This window comes from Pseudophryne corroboree, chromosome 6 (genome assembly GCF_028390025.1).
Source record: "Pseudophryne corroboree isolate aPseCor3 chromosome 6, aPseCor3.hap2, whole genome shotgun sequence".
NCBI lineage: Eukaryota > Metazoa > Chordata > Amphibia > Anura > Myobatrachidae > Pseudophryne > Pseudophryne corroboree.
This window is the reverse complement of record NC_086449.1, coordinates 545,934,941-545,947,647: the sequence shown is the minus strand read 5'-3', so window position 1 is coordinate 545,947,647 and position 12,707 is coordinate 545,934,941. Positions and strand designations below refer to the sequence as shown.

The window sequence follows — 12,707 nt, the reverse complement described above, 5'->3', positions numbered from 1 at the left end:
ATTAGCAGCAGATACAGTACAGTGCGGTAGTTCACGGCTGTGGCTACCTCTGTGTCGGCACTCGGCAGCCCGTCCATAATTGTATATACCACCTAACCGTGTTTTTTTCTTCTTTCTTTATACATACATACTAGTTACGAGTATACTATCTCTTTATCAACCAGTCTATATATTAGCAGCAGACACAGTACAGTGCGGTAGTTCACGGCTGTGGCTACCTCTGTGTCGGCACTCGGCAGCCCGTCCATAATTGTATATACCACCTAACCGTGGTTTTTTTTTCTTTCTTTATACATACATACTAGTTACGAGTATACTATCTCTTTATCAACCAGTCTATATTAGCAGCAGACACAGTACAGTGCGGTAGTTCACGGCTGTGGCTACCTCTGTGTCGGCACTCGGCAGCCCGTCCATAATTGTATATACCACCTAACCGTGGTTTTTTTTTCTTTCTTTATACATACATACTAGTTACGAGTATACTATCTCTTTATCAACCAGTCTATATTAGCAGCAGACACAGTACAGTGCGGTAGTTCACGGCTGTGGCTACCTCTGTGTCGGCACTCGGCAGCCCGTCCATAATTGTATATACCACCTAACCGTGGTTTTTTTTTCTTTCTTTATACATACATACTAGTTACGAGTATACTATCTCTTTATCAACCAGTCTATATATTAGCAGCAGACACAGTACAGTGCGGTAGTTCACGGCTGTGGCTACCTCTGTGTCGGCACTCGGCAGCCCGTCCATAATTGTATATACCACCTAACCGTGGTTTTTTTTTCTTTCTTTATACATACATACTAGTTACGAGTATACTATCTCTTTATCAACCAGTCTATATTAGCAGCAGACACAGTACAGTGCGGTAGTTCACGGCTGTGGCTACCTCTGTGTCGGCACTCGGCAGCCCGTCCATAATTGTATATACCACCTAACCGTGGTTTTTTTTTCTTTCTTTATACATACATACTAGTTACGAGTATACTATCTCTTTATCAACCAGTCTATATATTAGCAGCAGACACAGTACAGTGCGGTAGTTCACGGCTGTGGCTACCTCTGTGTCGGCACTCGGCAGCCCGTCCATAATTGTATATACCACCTAACCGTGGTTTTTTTTTCTTTCTTTATACATACATACTAGTTATGAGTATACTATCTCTTTATCAACCAGTCTATATATTAGCAGCAGACACAGTACAGTGCGGTAGTTCACGGCTGTGGCTACCTCTGTGTCGGCACTCGGCAGCCCGTCCATAATTGTATATACCACCTAACCGTGGTTTTTTTTTCTTTCTTTATACATACATACTAGTTACGAGTATACTATCTCTTTATCAACCAGTCTATATTAGCAGCAGACACAGTACAGTGCGGTAGTTCACGGCTGTGGCTACCTCTGTGTCGGCACTCGGCAGCCCGTCCATAATTGTATATACCACCTAACCGTGGTTTTTTTTTCTTTCTTTATACATACATACTAGTTACGAGTATACTATCTCTTTATCAACCAGTCTATATTAGCAGCAGACACAGTACAGTGCGGTAGTTCACGGCTGTGGCTACCTCTGTGTCGGCACTCGGCAGCCCGTCCATAATTGTATATACCACCTAACCGTGGTTTTTTTTTCTTTCTTTATACATACATACTAGTTACGAGTATACTATCTCTTTATCAACCAGTCTATATATTAGCAGCAGACACAGTACAGTGCGGTAGTTCATGGCTGTGGCTACCTCTGTGTCGGCACTCGGCAGCCCGTCCATAATTGTATATACCACCTAACCGTGGTTTTTTTTTCTTTCTTTATACATACATACTAGTTACGAGTATACTATCTCTTTATCAACCAGTCTATATTAGCAGCAGACACAGTACAGTGCGGTAGTTCACGGCTGTGGCTACCTCTGTGTCGGCACTCGGCAGCCCGTCCATAATTGTATATACCACCTAACCGTGGTTTTTTTTTCTTTCTTTATACATACATACTAGTTACGAGTATACTATCTCTTTATCAACCAGTCTATATATTAGCAGCAGACACAGTACAGTGCGGTAGTTCACGGCTGTGGCTACCTCTGTGTCGGCACTCGGCAGCCCGTCCATAATTGTATATACCACCTAACCGTGGTTTTTTTTTCTTTCTTTATACATACATACTAGTTACGAGTATACTATCTCTTTATCAACCAGTCTATATATTAGCAGCAGACACAGTACAGTGCGGTAGTTCACGGCTGTGGCTACCTCTGTGTCGGCACTCGGCAGCCCGTCCATAATTGTATACTAGTATCCAATCCATCCATCTCCATTGTTTACCTGAGGTGCCTTTTAGTTGTGCCTATTAAAATATGGAGAACAAAAATGTTGAGGTTCCAAAATTAGGGAAAGATCAAGATCCACTTCCACCTCGTGCTGAAGCTGCTGCCACTAGTCATGGCCGAGACGATGAAATGCCAGCAACGTCGTCTGCCAAGGCCGATGCCCAATGTCATAGTACAGAGCATGTCAAATCCAAAACACCAAATATCAGTAAAAAAAGGACTCCAAAACCTAAAATAAAATTGTCGGAGGAGAAGCGTAAACTTGCCAATATGCCATTTACCACACGGAGTGGCAAGGAACGGCTGAGGCCCTGGCCTATGTTCATGGCTAGTGGTTCAGCTTCACATGAGGATGGAAGCACTCAGCCTCTCGCTAGAAAAATGAAAAGACTCAAGCTGGCAAAAGCAGCACAGCAAAGAACTGTGCATTCTTCGAAATCCCAAATCCACAAGGAGAGTCCAATTGTGTCGGTTGCGATGCCTGACCTTCCCAACACTGGACGTGAAGAGCATGCGCCTTCCACCATTTGCACGCCCCCTGCAAGTGCTGGAAGGAGCACCCGCAGTCCAGTTCCTGATAGTCAGATTGAAGATGTCAGTGTTGAAGTACACCAGGATGAGGAGGATATGGGTGTTGCTGGCGCTGGGGAGGAAATTGACCAGGAGGATTCTGATGGTGAGGTGGTTTGTTTAAGTCAGGCACCCGGGGAGACACCTGTTGTCCGTGGGAGGAATATGGCCGTTGACATGCCAGGTGAAAATACCAAAAAAATCAGCTCTTCGGTGTGGAGGTATTTCACCAGAAATGCGGACAACAGGTGTCAAGCCGTGTGTTCCCTTTGTCAAGCTGTAATAAGTAGGGGTAAGGACGTTAACCACCTCGGAACATCCTCCCTTATACGTCACCTGCAGCGCATTCATAATAAGTCAGTGACAAGTTCAAAAACTTTGGGTGACAGCGGAAGCAGTCCACTGACCAGTAAATCCCTTCCTCTTGTAACCAAGCTCACGCAAACCACCCCACCAACTCCCTCAGTGTCAATTTCCTCCTTCCCCAGGAATGCCAATAGTCCTGCAGGCCATGTCACTGGCAATTCTGACGAGTCCTCTCCTGCCTGGGATTCCTCCGATGCATCCTTGCGTGTAACGCCTACTGCTGCTGGCGCTGCTGTTGTTGCCGCTGGGAGTCGATGGTCATCCCAGAGGGGAAGTCGTAAGCCCACTTGTACTACTTCCAGTAAGCAATTGACTGTTCAACAGTCCTTTGCGAGGAAGATGAAATATCACAGCAGTCATCCTACTGCAAAGCGGATAACTGAGTCCTTGACAACTATGTTGGTGTTAGACGTGCGTCCGGTATCCGCCGTTAGTTCACAGGGAACTAGACAATTTATTGAGGCACTGTGCCCCCGTTACCAAATACCATCTAGGTTCCACTTCTCTAGGCAGGCGATACCGAGAATGTACACGGACGTCAGAAAAAGACTCACCAGTGTCCTAAAAAATGCAGTTGTACCCAATGTCCACTTAACCACGGACATGTGGACAAGTGGAGCAGGGCAGGGTCAGGACTATATGACTGTGACAGCCCACTGGGTAGATGTATGGACTCCCGCCGCAAGAACAGCAGCGGCGGCACCAGTAGCAGCATCTCGCAAACGCCAACTCTTTCCTAGGCAGGCTACGCTTTGTATCACCGCTTTCCAGAATATGCACACAGCTGAAAACCTCTTACGGCAACTGAGGAAGATCATCGCGGAATGGCTTACCCCAATTGGACTCTCCTGTGGATTTGTGGCATCGGACAACGCCAGCAATATTGTGTGTGCATTAAATATGGGCAAATTCCAGCACGTCCCATGTTTTGCACATACCTTGAATTTGGTGGTGCAGAATTTTTTAAAAAACGACAGGGGCGTGCAAGAGATGCTGTCGGTGGCCAGAAAAATTGCGGGATACTTTCGGCGTACAGGCACCACGTACAGAAGACTGGAGCACCACCAAAAACTACTGAACCTGCCCTGCCATCATCTGAAGCAAGAAGTGGTAACGAGGTGGAATTCAACCCTCTATATGCTTCAGAGGTTGGAGGAGCAGCAAAAGGCCATTCAAGCCTATACAATTGAGCACGATATAGGAGGTGGAATGCACCTGTCTCAAGTGCAGTGGAGAATGATTTCAACGTTGTGCAAGGTTCTGATGCCCTTTGAACTTGCCACACGTGAAGTCAGTTCAGACACTGCCAGCCTGAGTCAGGTCATTCTCCTCATCAGGCTTTTGCAGAAGAAGCTGGAGGCATTGAAGAAGGAGCTAAAAGGGAGCGATTCCGCTAGGCATGTGGGACTTGTGGATGCAGCCCTTAATTCGCTTAACAAGGATTCACGGGTGGTCAATCTGTTGAAATCAGAGCACTACATTTTGGCCACCGTGCTCGATCCTAGATTTAAAGCCTACCTTGGATCTCTCTTTCCGGCAGACACAGGTCTGCTGGGGTTGAAAGACCTGCTGGTGACAAAATTGTCAAGTCAAGCGGAACGCGACCTGTCAACATCTCCTCCTTCACATTCTCCCGCAACTGGGGGTGCGAGGAAAAGGCTCAGAATTCCGAGCCCACCCGCTGGCGGTGATGCAGGGCAGTCTGGAGCGACTGCTGATGCTGACATCTGGTCCGGACTGAAGGACCTGACAACGATTACGGACATGTCGTCTACTGTCACTGCATATGATTCTCTCAACATTGATAGAATGGTGGAGGATTATATGAGTGACCGCATCCAAGTAGGCACGTCACACAGTCCGTACTTATACTGGCAGGAAAAAGAGGCAATTTGGAGGCCCTTGCACAAACTGGCTTTATTCTACCTAAGTTGCCCTCCCACAAGTGTGTACTCCGAAAGAGTGTTTAGTGCCGCCGCTCACCTTGTCAGCAATCGGCGTACGAGGTTACATCCAGAAAATGTGGAGAAGATGATGTTCATTAAAATGAATTATAATCAATTCCTCCGCGGAGACATTGACCAGCAGCAATTGCCTCCACAAAGTACACAGGGAGCTGAGATGGTGGATTCCAGTGGGGACGAATTGATAATCTGTGAGGAGGGGGATGTACACGGTGATATATCGGAGGGTGAAGATGAGGTGGACATCTTGCCTCTGTAGAGCCAGTTTGTGCAATGAGAGATTAATTGCTTCTTTTTTGGGGGGGGTCCAAACCAACCCGTCATATCAGTCACAGTCGTGTGGCAGACCCTGTCACTGAAATGATGGGTTGGTTAAAGTGTGCATGTCCTGTTTTGTTTATACAACATAAGGGTGGGTGGGAGGGCCCAAGGACAATTCCATCTTGCACCTCTTTTTTCTTTTCTTTTTCTTTGCATCATGTGCTGATTGGGGAGGGTTTTTTGGAAGGGACATCCTGCGTGACACTGCAGTGCCACTCCTAGATGGGCCCGGTGTTTGTGTCGGCCACTAGGGTCGCTAATCTTACTCACACAGCTACCTCATTGCGCCTCTTTTTTTCTTTGCGTCATGTGCTGTTTGGGGAGGGTTTTTTGGAAGGGACATCCTGCGTGACACTGCAGTGCCACTCCTAGATGGGCCCGGTGTTTGTGTCGGCCACTAGGGTCGCTAATCTTACTCACACAGCTACCTCATTGCGCCTCTTTTTTTCTTTGCGTCATGTGCTGTTTGGGGAGGGTTTTTTGGAAGGGCCATCCTGCGTGACACTGCAGTGCCACTCCTAGATGGGCCCGGTGTTTGTGTCGGCCACTAGGGTCGCTAATCTTACTCACACAGCTACCTCATTGCGCCTCTTTTTTTCTTTGCGTCATGTGCTGTTTGGGGAGGGTTTTTTGGAAGGGACATCCTGCGTGACACTGCAGTGCCACTCCTAGATGGGCCCGGTGTTTGTGTCGGCCACTAGGGTCGCTTATCTTACTCACACAGCGACCTCGGTGCAAATTTTAGGACTAAAAATAATATTGTGAGGTGTGAGGTATTCAGAATAGACTGAAAATGAGTGTAAATTATGGTTTTTGAGGTTAATAATACTTTGGGATCAAAATGACCCCCAAATTCTATGATTTAAGCTGTTTTTTAGTGTTTTTTGAAAAAAACACCCGAATCCAAAACACACCCGAATCCGACAAAAAAAATTCGGTGAGGTTTTGCCAAAACGCGTTCGAACCCAAAACACGGCCGCGGAACCGAACCCAAAACCAAAACACAAAACCCGAAAAATTTCAGGCGCTCATCTCTAGTCAGTACCCTCCAAAAAGCTAAAATAACATTGGATAACAGCATACCTCCCAACATTACCCTCTCCAGGAGGAACAGAATGCTCTGCTTCTGGACTTTTCTCTTAATTTATGATTGCCCTCACCTGTTTTGAACAGGTGAATGGATAAGAAAGGTGTTTCACCACAGGTAATGGCAATTATACAGTTAGAGGGAAGTCCAGGAGCAGAACATTCTGTCCCTCCTGGAGAGGGTCATGTTGGGAGGTATGTAACAGTAATAAAGTTTATTATTGGTTTCAGTATACATTTTTCTGGTAATTAAATAGGGTCAAATGGCTGTTAAATGCATTTTTTTTAAACATAAAAGAATGATAGCTATTTTTTTTAACAAAATAAGTGCTAAAATTAAACTTGGGGCACATAAAAATGGGTATAAGTATATATTTGGGTAATTTAAAAAAAATATACCTGCTCAACACCTTATACCCCAATTTCCATAATTTTGCACTTTTTCACCCCAAAAATGACATGTAATTTTTGGTCAATTTAAAATGATTAAAAACTTCTAATTGCCTAATTAGTTATTCAGGGGATTGTCCCACTGGTTCAGAATCACATCCCATTATTTTTAACTTAAAATAGGGATTTTCCCAAAGTTTATCAACTGCTCAGAGTTGGTGAATTGAAACTTGTGGTAAAATTACAGGAAAAATGTTTTTGCGGACAAATAAATAGGCGCTTTCGCAAATTTACCACGATTTGTGGAAAAATCAAGTTGTTTACTATGTGACTTTCGTAGTTAATTGAATTCCCCCATTGAATAAGCGCAAATCAAAAATATCAACTACAAAGAGATATATTTAAAACAAAATGTTTCTTTCACTTAAACACACAACTTTCCTTAAAAACACACAGAGACACACATACCTCACTTAGAAACATGCTCACACTAAACACAGTGCTGCCAACATTTATTAAAGACCATGCAGCAACCCCAGCAACCCCTAACTACACCCCACACACACACACACACACACACACACACACACACACACACACACACACACACACACACACGCAGTGCAGCTGGAGGCAAGTGCTGCCAGCCCAACGAAGGAACAGAGTGCTTCACTTGGTCAGCTTAATTGGAAGGGCCTGGGAGGAGCTGCACTCTGGAGCTCCCCCTAGCTGCAGCGAGTGGCAGCTCTCTATATATACGAGGAGGCAGCGTCCATGTCATTGACACAGCTCCTCTCAAAAAAAAAAAAAGATCAGAAAAAAAGTTGCAGCAAATGATCTTCTGGCAGTGGGAGACCACCTTATGGGTTTTGGTTTAGGTTATGGATCTGTATTTTTTGGAAAAAAATAATAAAAACAGCTAAAATATCAGAATTTTGGGTTGTTTTTGTTCCTGCAGTATTATTAACTTCAATAACATTCATTTCCACTCATTTCCAGTCAATTTTGACCACCTCACACCTCACAATATTGTTTTCATCCAGTTTAGACCAAAAGGTTGTACTGCGGTACCTGGATGACTAAGCTAAGTGACAGCAGTGGGCGGTCTAAACACATGGCACATCTAGAAGTGGCACTGCACTGGCAGACAGGATATCAGTTTTATAAACTATGCCAAAAAATGCTCCAAAGAGCACATGATGCAAAGAAAAGAGGTGCAAGATGGAATTGTCATTGGACTCTCCCACCCACCCTTATGTTGTATATTAAACAGGTCATGCAAAGTTTAACAAACCAATCATTTCAACGACAGGGACTTTCACTTGTGGCTGAAATGATTGGTTTGTTTGGACCCTCACAAAACAAGCTGACAATGGGCAGTGTACAAATTGGCTTTAGTACTTTAATTAGGAACAATGTCATAATCAGCATCCGATTCCTTACCCCCATCAGTGGGTACATCCTCTTTTTCAGTCTATTAATTTATCCTCACTGGAATCCACCATCACAGGTCTCTCTGTACTTTTTGGAGGTAAAGGTCTTCCTCGTGGAATTTATAATTCATTTTGATGAACATAATTTTTTCCACATTTTGGGGAAGTAACCTCCTATGCCGATTGCTGACAAGGTTCCCGGCTGCGCTAAAAACTCTTTCTGAGTACACACTGGAGGTAGGGCAACTTCAGAAAAACAAAGCCAGTTTGTGCAATGGCCTCCAAATTACCTCTTTTTTCCTGGCTGTACTGAAACAGACTGTCTGACATGCCTATTTGGATGCTATCACTGAAATAGTCATCATCCATTCTTCCAAAGGTGACAGCATCATATGCAGTGACAGTAGACATGTCAGTAATTGTAGGCTGCTCCTTCAGTCTGGACTAGATGTCAAAAGTTGTTCCTGACTAATCTGCATCACCGCCAGTGGGTCTCTTTAGAAAATTTAGGGTTTTTTTCGCAGTTGCCGGAGAAAATGAAGGAGGAGATGTTGCCAAGTCACCTTCTTCTTGAGCTGATAAATTTTATCACCAACAGCTCTTTGCATCTCTGCAGATTTGTGCTCGTTGGAAAGAAAGACACAACATATGACTTAAACCTAGGATCAAGGTGGTCATTCCGAGTTGATCGTTCGCTGCCGATTTTTGCAGCGCAGCGATCAGGTAAAAAAGCGGCAAAACTGCATATGCACCGCAATGCGCAGGCTCATCATACACGCACATAGAGGATCGGTGCTGGGCTATGGAATTAGCAAAGATTCCATTTGCACAGCCGATCGCAAGGAGATTGACAGGAAGAAGGCGTTTATGGGTGTCAACTGACCGTTTTCTGGGAGTGTTTGGAAAAACGCAGACACGTCCAAGCGTTTGCAGGGCGGGTGTCTGACGTCAATTCCGGGACCGGACAGGCTGAAGTGATCGCAAGGGCTGAGTAAGTCCCGAGCTACTCTGAAACTGCAAAAAACGTTTTGTCCCGCTCGGCTGCACACGCGTTCGCACACTTGCAAAGCGAAAATACAGTCCACCGTGGGCGGCGACTATGCGTTTGTACGGCTGCTAAAAGTAGCTATCGAGCAATCAACTCAGAATGAGGGCCCAAGTACTGTCACCAAAATATAGTGATCTGATTTCAAGAGATTGATGACGCTTGAATCCTGGCAAAGTGAATGAAGGCTTCATCTACAAGTCCAAAATATTTAGCAGAATCGCTCAAGTGGGGTAAGCCATTGTGCATTGATTTCCCTGAGTATTTATAAGAGGTTCTCAGCGGTGTGCCTCTTACTAAAACCGGTGATACACAGCGTATCCTGCTTCTGAATGAATTGGCATTTGTGAGATGCGCCTGCTGTTGGTTCTGCGGATGGCAATACATCTACACAGTGGGTTGTCACAGTCATATAGTCTTTAGTTTGCCCTATTCCACTTGTCCACATATCCGTGGTTAAGTGGACAGTGGGTACAACAGCATTTCTGAGGAAACTAATAACCATAAAAATTATTCAGAAATATATATAATTATTACACACAGCAGTTGACTGCACCAACAGCATCGCACAAATGAGTTCGAAATATATATAATAATTACAAGCAGTGGTTGACTTCACTGTCGCACAAATGAATCAGAAATATATATATATATATATATATTTATATATTCAAATATGGAGGGATAGGGAATCGGCGCTCAGTGTTGTTAAGAAACGGTTATTTTAGAAGCCAAAAAATATAAAAATCTTAGTTTATAAAAATACTTTAATTATATATGAGAGTAAAAAGTTATACAAATAAAATTAAAAATTAAAAAATGGACATGAAAGAAGACATAAAAAACTTTTTTTTTTAAAAAGACTAGAGTATGGCCCAAAAAATAAAAGGATAAGGAGATCAACTTAGCTTGTAAAAAGCAGGGGGTTAGTGCAGGAAACCCAACGCGTTTTGTCTCATCAGACTTCTTCAAAGGGTAGGGACACAATGAACCTGCTTGTCTATTTATAGCCAGACTAAGTGAAGGGATTGTGACATCATAAGTGGTCACATGATACAATTAAATGTTGAATACTTTCAATAATGTTCTTATATACAATCTGAGGGGATAAAATGATGTGGGCTGGACATTAGGGCAAAGTCAATGGGTAAGAGTTCAAAAATGAGTCTAAATAGACTCTAAAACACCAAGAAAGCGGAGGTAGACTTCCGGTGACGGATGTCACGTCTTCGTCATTTCCGCCCCACTTCTGGTCTGCGTCTGCGCTTGCAGTGGATCCTCTATGCTTATGTCCGCGGCTGTCCCCAGCAGACATAAAGTCATGAATTTCAGTTCTGTCTTCAAAAGGCTGTATAGCGGCAGCCATGTTTGATGGGATTCAGTCCATTCATTAACATTCCATGGTGGCCATCTTTTGGTAGTGCCTCAGACCCAGACATATTTTGCGTATATTGGTGTCCATGGCAACGATTACATAGATAAAGAAAAGAAGAAGGGTCATACCAATGTAATGTTGTTTATAAGGATTACAAAACAGTTTTTCATAGGAACTATATAAAACAGGAGCATATTAAAAAAGTATATATAAAGGGAATGCTTAATATTTTTTTTTTGTTTTTATTATTAAGAGGGTAAAGCGCTGCTGCAGTAAAATATAAATAATAGACATAAGGACTAGTTGACAGTGCAGTGCTCAGGAGAACCGACTAGATATACATGGTTTTAGAAAAATATAGAAAATATATAAGATATATATATAATAAATATAATGGATAAAAAAATAAATATAAAAAAAATCATAATATATTATATGTGCAAAGTGCTGGTGCAGATTAATATATGAATATAATCAAAAACGGCTAATTATAGTGCAACATTTTAATTGTGCATACTGATTATAGTGCTAAAGTTAATTCTTATAAATGTGATGGTCCATGATGTGTGCCTATTGCTGGACTAGGATAGTGTATTAGAGGTAGATATTGCTTAGCAAATTATGCTGTTAAGATGAGTCAGTATTAAGTTGATGTCATTTATTAAACATTACAGTACCCAGTCTTCCCAGGTAGTCTCCTTCCCTGGTACTGATCAGGCCCAAACACTGCTTAGCTTCCAAGATCAGACGAGATTGGGCGTACCAGTGTGGTTTGACTGTACGCAATTTTTTTTTACATCGTATTACCAACATGATTTAATTCTTTAATCTTACGAGTGCTCAGTATACAATGATTGACTAAATACATAGGTAAGCTTAGTGAAGTGAGAAAAAAGAGGAGTAAAAAAAGGAGGTAATGTTTTGAGGGATACTGCACCTTATAGAAAAGGTGCGATTTCGTATCCTTCATTTAGGCCAGTCGGACGTAGAGTCTGCACCTGGAAAATCCAGTACATCTCTCATCTTGAAAGTTTATTTCCAAGATCCCCTCCTCTCTCGCAAAGCAAACTTGTTCAATAGCCTTAAAAGTAAGGTCCTCTGGATTAGAGTTGTGTTTAAATGCAAAATGTCGGGAGACTGTGTGACTTTCAACCTTATTCTTGATATTCCTTATGTGTTCTTGAATCCGTATTTTGAGCGTTCTCTTTGTCTTTCCCACATACTTCATTTTGCAAGTGCACTCCAACAGGTAAATCACGGACGATGTGTTACAGTTCATGAACTCCTTTATAGTGTATTCTTTCTTATCCTCTGTGTCACCAAAAGTTTTTCTGTTCCTATGTAGATATTTACATATTTTGCATTTCCCACATTTATACGACCCTGTGCATTTAAGCATAGGGGTAGTCCGGATATGTTTTTCCTTCAACATGCTGGGTGAAATAAGGTCCTTAAGGTTTCTTGATTTTTTGAAAATTAGTTCAGGTTTGGGCGGTAGGATTTCTTTAAGCACTGGATCCATTAAAAGGATTCCCCAATGAGGTCTGAGAGAGTTTCTGATCACTTTTTCATGTTGACTGAATGTTGTGATGAAGGCAATTCTTTCCTTCTTTTCACCTTTGGTTTTATACGTGAGGAGTTTCTCTCTGTCCAGGGATCTTGTTTTTGCCAATGCTTCGTGCAAAAGGGGCTTTGGGTATGCTTTATCTTCAAACCTCTTCCTGTATACTTCCAGTTGGTCTTCACAATCCTTCGTACTTGTACAGTTCCTTTTGATTCTTGAGAACTGGGAGGCCGGGATGTTGTTCTTCCACCTTTCCAA

The 12,707-nt window shown here is 43.0% G+C and overlaps 1 pseudogene; it reads right to left on the bottom strand.

Moving 5' to 3' along the window:
* Positions 1 to 11,550: 11,550 nt before the first annotated feature.
* On the bottom strand, positions 11,551 to 11,669 carry LOC134937589 (5S ribosomal RNA; annotated as a pseudogene).
* Positions 11,670 to 12,707: the final 1,038 nt, after the last annotated feature.